Here is a 6,818-nt window from a genome sequence, read left to right as displayed (position 1 = left end):
AGGAGTACCTCGGACAATCTGAGAAGGGCGCTGGTGATCTTACAGGCTGGTGCAAAACTGGACGAGGACTGGGTTCTGGTCTCATTGGATGCGGCCAAGGCCTTCGATTCCATTGAGTGGCCCTACATTTTGGGGGTGCTGCGAGCATTTGGATTCGGTAATAACTTCACTCGATGGGTTGAGATTATATATAAAGCGCCGACGGCTAACATTCAGGTGGGTGGCGGTGTGTCTAGGACCTTCTCCCTGGGGAGGGGGACCAGGCAGGAGTGCCCCCTGTCTCCCCGCCTATTTGCTTTAGCTATGGAGCCGTTGGCGGTGCGCATTCAGGCGGACCCAGTGTACAAGGGAGTGAGGCAGGGAAAGGGGGGGGGGGGGAACGTCTGTCACTATATGCGACGACCTGCTGCTTTTCGCCTCCAATCCGGACTTCTCCATTCCTAGAGCCGTGGAGCTCATTGATCAGTTCGGGGAGTTCTCGGGTCTGGTGATAAATTGGTCAAAATCATATCTCCTATTCTTATCTCAAAATAGAGACGATTCGGTAGGCAAATACATATGTAGAATACCGGTAGTCAACCAATTTAAGTACGTGGGGATCATCCTAATGAAGAGTCCAGCGGAGATGATTGCTAGAAATATTGCTCCCCTCCTAACACATTTCGGAGAAAAATTTAACAGGTGGAGTCAGCTTCCCCTCTCAGTGGCGGGAAGGATTAATCTTCTCAAAATGATAGTACAACCGAAGTGGCTTTATATTACCCAACATATTTTTGTACAAATCCCTAGGTTCTTTTTTCGCTCCATGGACTCCTTAATGATCACCTTTGTCTGGGGCTCTTCTAGATCCAAAATCCAATTGGCCAAACTACAAAGGCCTAAAGATCTAGGAGGTATGGCCCTTCCTGATCTATATTTATATTATTTAGCTGGACAGTTGAAATATCTGGGTCATTGGACGTTGCCCGGCGCGAGTAGCTCCCCGGAGGGATTCTTGGCGGGGTCACACGGGTGTGGATCTCCTATGGCCTCTATTATCAAATTATAAGCGAGCCCCTGAAGGCCGAATGCTTCCAATTCATAAACTGGGGGCCAGGATTTGGAAGGAAGCTGGGTTCCAAGATGTGCCCATCGAGACCCCTTTATGGGGTAATTTGGACCTCCCACATTTCTGTGGATTGCCGGGCTTTGGGGAGTGGAGAAGTCGTGGAATAGTCTCCCTGGGCTCAATAGTCCGTGATAACGGGCTCCGCCCCTTTGCGCAACTGCAGGCTGAGTATGATTTGCCGGATTCTCATGGGTTCAAGTACCTCTAGGTCAGACATGCTTTCCGGGCTCAATTCTCTGGTCGTGGATTTAGATTCTCTTCATTCCCGATAATCAGAATCATCAGATCGCAGGGTCCTGGAGGATTGATCTCCAAATTATACTCATCCCTTATTCGGGCCAAGGCCATGAACAATCCCCTCTCCGTTTTGGGGAAGTAGAAAGCCAAGATTCCTGAGTTAGATGATATAGCTTGGGACGACATAGTCGAATCCCACACCTTGGTATCTCCTGCAATTAACAATAGACTCATTCAACTATACATTATCCATCAGAGTTATATCACTCCTGTAAGACTAAATAAAATGAATAGCACTGTTACGGACATGTGTCCGAGGTGTGGGAGAGGCGGTGCAGATTTTTGGCATATGATATGGGAATGTCGTTTTGTCTACTCCTATTGGAGAGATGTTACAATGGCGCTCTCCTCGGTACTGGAGAAAGTGGTCCCTATGAGTCCGATCCTTTGTTTGTTTGGAGTGTTGAATACTAACTCCTGGTCCCAATCCGAGAACTTGCTATTGAAGAAGGTCCTGTTCCTGGCCCGAAAGGGCATAATACTAAATTGGATGAACCCCCGTCCCCCCTCTAGAGCTTCTTGGATAGCCCTCGTGAATGCCATAACTCCTCTAGAGCAGTTTGTGTTCAAGAACAGGGGTTCTCTAAATAAATTTGAGAAAATTTGGGGCGGGTGGTTAAGGTCTCCCTTGACTGGAGGTTTGCCCAGTTCCCTGGATTCAAATTTACACGATCTTTTGTCTTAAAATATTCTTTTTTTATGACACACACTCGGGCACTGGAGTCCTATAGGGTGTCTCAGTTTATCTGCTAGTGGAGTGACTCGGTCCTCAGCATTCCGTAATAATATCCTTTGTCCATATTGTAATCTTTTTTTTTTTTTGGATAAAACCTGAGAATGTATACCTTAAATGACAGATGTTCACCTGTTATATTCCATGTACAAATTGCTGGGTTGATTGCTGATATTATGTCATACTTAACTTTCAATAAAACGAGTTTAAAAAAAACAAACATTAAAAACAAACCCTAAAAGGGTTATGTGGGGGGGGGGGGGGGAGTTTCCAACATGTAACAAAAAAAAAATGAATCATCTTATTCGAAAGGGAGTGAAATCTAGTTCTGACGCCCCCTGGTGGCCCTCATCACACATTTGTAGTGCTGAAAACGAGTGTGAGGCTTCGGTTTGCTGATTGGCTCTCATTTTCAAGATCCAGAGGCGGCTATAATTACATGACACCTCTCATGCAGGCTTTATTGCGTCATCATCATTATTGCATTGTTAGTAGCTAGTCTATTATATCCTCTATTTAGTCCAGGGGTTTGGGATCCTTTTTTGCTGAGAGAGCCATGAACGCCACATATTTTATAATGTGATTCCGTGAGAGCCATACTCACCAGGAGGGAGTGGCGGTGGTGGAGCAGCTCAGCAGGTCCCAGGAGGCAGGGTCGGCGATGCTGCGGACATGGCGGAGGGGGTTGTAGTCGCTCAAGACGGGCTGTGTGCGGCGGGTCAGCGATACTGCTGCGGGCTCGTGGGGTGTCAAAATGGCAGGCGGGAAGAGGTGGTGTCGTGGCTCAGTGTGCGGCAGTGGAGGGTTGGCAATACTGCAGGCTTGTGGGGTGTCGCAGCAGCAAGGACCATTGATTTGCCGGCATGCTGCTTTGAATCTCTAGCAGTAGACGAGCTTGACTTCAATAAATTGGCCGTGACGTGTGTGCAAATTGACGAGATGTACTTCAAGAAAATGGCCGCGGAGTTCTATTTGTGTACGCGCCACCTCTATGGCCATTTTCTTGAAGTCCATCTCGTCAACTGTGGGAAATTCAAAGCAGCCCACAGATCAATGCGCCCTCTGCCACGACACACCACGAGCCCGCAGTATCGCCGACCCTGTGCCACCACTGCCACCCCGGTAAACCATATACGGTTTGTAAGACACACCCCCATCCCAGGTCAGGGGCCACAGAGAACACCACCAACACACCCCACACTCCCGGTCAGGCACACCGAAGTCAGACACAAACCCTTGTTGCCTTCCTCCAGGGGCTGATGTTCACACCAGGGGGAGGGCCAGGTGGTTGGCCCCGCCCACCGAGGAGTTCACAGTCCTGGAGGCGGGAAAAGTAAGCAGTTTAGTTTTGGAGGTGAAAGTGGAAGGAAGGAAAGTGGTAGTGGAGCAACTAACTGACAGCGTCCGGGTGTGTGGCCCGGGCGGTACAGCAAGGTTGGCAGACAGTGGTGACCGTCTGCAGGAGTGGCCTATCGGAGTTTACCGTAAGGACCGTGGACGGGCGGTGGTCCCCCGTCTAGAGCAGCGGTGGTGTCACCAATATCACAACAACCGTGGGTGGCGTCACGGACAATCACCAAATCCCCCACCATCCAAACAATCTCCCTTTTCACTCACGGGCGAGGAACGCCGCTCGAGTCCCCGGGATCCGGCCCACCGCTCGAGCCACCACCGAGCAGCGGCAGCCGCAGCAGCAGCAGCGGCCAGACCCGAGCAGTGGGAGAGCGCATCGTCCCCTCCTCCGCCCGCGACATTACAAACCAGAAAATACGTTTTTTTTTTGTTTTTTTATTTATTAAAAGATTTGTCTGCGAGCCAGATGCAGCCATCAAAAGAGCCACATCTGGATCGCAAGCCATAGGTGCCTGACCCCTGATTTAGTCTATTGAGACAATATTCTAACACCTTAGGACGACTAATCAAACTATGCTAACTCTGCTCCATAATCCTAATTACAGTTGCATCACCTACTTTTATAAATGCTCTGTGTAAGGTTTACAGTTTTAGGATTTCTTAGCATATTGACATGTTTTTATATAATTTTTCAGATATGTCTCATTCTTCCATTAACAAAGCGGATAGGTTTTGCTATGTATGTGGAAAAGTCACTTTTGGCTGCAGAATAGGAGATCAGGACAAGAGTTGGGATCCGCACATATTCTGCAATAGACGCATCACATGTTACCCAGTGGTTGCCTGGGAAGTGGCAATCTATGGCTTTTGCAGTCAAAATGATCTAGAGAGAGCCAACCGATCACACTACTAATTGCTATTTCTGATTGCTGCCCCCCATTAGGAAAGGAGTTTCAAGGAAGAAGTAGACTTAACAGTATCCAAACATTCTATCTGCAATATGTCCAGGTGTGGCGCCCCTGACCTGGTCAGGCACCACTGAGTACTGCACCCATGCGGAAACAGAGCTTCCAGGTAATTCCAAAGGCCAGAATGAGGTGTGTACGCACAGACACATAGCAACCAGGTCTCCCACACCATTAGAAGGGACCCTTGGGTAGCCTCTGAAAGAGGCTGGCTTTCAATTCTCAGCAAAGGGTGTAGTAGAGGGGCTGGAAGCTAGTTTGCAGTGGCAGACAGAAAGGAGGAGGAGCCAGCCAGTCTGTGAGCAGAGTGTACAGAAGTTGCTGAAAGAAACAGACGCACAGCCACGCTAGTCAGACCCTGCTTGTGTGGTAGCTGCTAGCGGGGGAGAACAGTGACCAGAAAGTCAGTCTGAAAGACCCCTGAAGAGAGCCAGTCGAGTACGGGGACTGCTGGTGACTAAGCGTGCACAGGGAACAGGTCCCTAGAGCGGACATCCATTTACTGATCTGCAAAACCTGCAGGTGGAGGGGACTAGAGGTTCCTCACCAAATATACAGAGTTCGAGCCTCAGCAGCAACAGGGGGACCCATAAGGAGATAGAGCCAGAAGCCATCTCACCTGGTCTACGCTGCTGGCAAACGGGCCAGAAAGGGGAGGAAAGGCAGTAGCGACTTCCCTGGATGAATCCCACGATACTGCAAGTCAGGGGTTATCCGAAACAAAAGAAGTGTTAGGAAGGCGAGTTAACGGCTACCCTCAGTTCAGCCTGAAGGAGTTCCTGGTTCCACCTGGTTTAATCACAGCATCGCCCAGGTACCTCACAAACCAACTAAAAGTGAGTAAACAAGTTGAAAGACTTTCTGGAGTGCGACTGAGTTATTCTGCGACCAGTTGTTCCATACACCCGAGTCCCTGGGGCCAGCCTCACTCACGGGAGGCCACACCACCAGACTGCAGACACCATCAGACCCAGACGCTCGTTAAACCTGCAGTGGCGGTCACCCATAACCCTGACCGTGAACCGTGAGTGGCGTCACGACTCCCATGTAATAAACCTGACATACCTGTTGCCAGCGGTAATTAAGTGGAGCCCCTGTGGCGTCCCAGAAGGTGAAGTGACATCCCTGAGGCGACCGCTACAGATGGGCGACACACAGGACCACATACAGAAGAATTGCCGGATCCAAAAGGACCGGAAACATTTTCAGTCAAGTGAGGAAGAAGAGGGCGCCTGGTGTCATGAAGCATCGTCCTCTCACGACCCAGACTATCAGCAACTGAGCTACAACTTATAACAAAGTGAACTGAACGACCTTGTTAGAGATTTGGCTCTACCCAAAACTAAGGCTGAACTCTAAGGCCCCCTTCACACATCAGTTTTTGCCATCAGTCACAATCTGTCGAATTTTGAAAAAAAACGGATCCGGTGACTGATGCTGCTTGACCCGTTTTTTTTCTCATCAACTTGTATTAGCAACGGATTGCAACGGAAGGCCTCACGTTTCATCAATTGTTCAAGGGATCGTCAAAAAATGTCTGTTCGACAGAGATGACAGCCACAGTAACGTTTTTTGTGTACGTTGAAAAAACAGACAGCAATGGATCCATCGCCGTTCGTCGTTTGGTAGAATGGAAGCCTATGGGCGCAGGATTCATCGCAATCCGTCAAATGACAGAATCCGGCGACGGATTCTGTTTTTTTTTTAACTGAGCATGCTCCAATTTATTATCAACCCCCAGTTAGTTGGAGCAGTCGAAAAACGGATCTGTTGCATCAGTTTAGCCACAATCTCTGATGAATCCGTCAAGAAAACGGATTGTGACTGATGGCATAAAACTGATGTGCGAAGGGAACCTTAGGAGATTCCACTATAGCCTGGAACATAGCAGGCAATGTTCAGATTTCTTAGTTCCGGAACGGTGATAAATATTTTGTCTAATACTTTCTTCCTGGAGTGCAATCTTGCAACATGCAACAACATCAACAGTTTAATGGAGGCTCTGAAGATAAGTCATAATTCAGAGGAATGGAGATTCTTCATCGATTTATCCAAAACAAGCCTAAAAGCCATCTCTCTGCAGATTGAGGAACACATTTTGTACTGCAAAGTCCGTAACTGTTTATAATTCGTAATAGTGTTTAGACGGGAGTTGAATTGTTGCTTAGTTTCCTCTAAATAAATATAAAAAAAATTGGCGTAACAAAATATTCTGCATCTTTATATTTGCAAAAATAATGTTTCAAACTACTGAAACTTTTATGCATTAATTAAAAGTAGCCGTAAAAGAAAAACTGTGATATCATAGAAACAATAGCCAAGTAAACATTTTTATTGTCATTCAGCAGGTCAAAATTATTAA

Source organism: Anomaloglossus baeobatrachus, chromosome 1 (assembly GCF_048569485.1).
Source record: "Anomaloglossus baeobatrachus isolate aAnoBae1 chromosome 1, aAnoBae1.hap1, whole genome shotgun sequence".
Lineage (NCBI taxonomy): Eukaryota > Metazoa > Chordata > Amphibia > Anura > Aromobatidae > Anomaloglossus > Anomaloglossus baeobatrachus.
The sequence above is the reverse complement of the archived record's forward strand: the minus strand, read 5'-3'. Positions refer to the sequence as shown.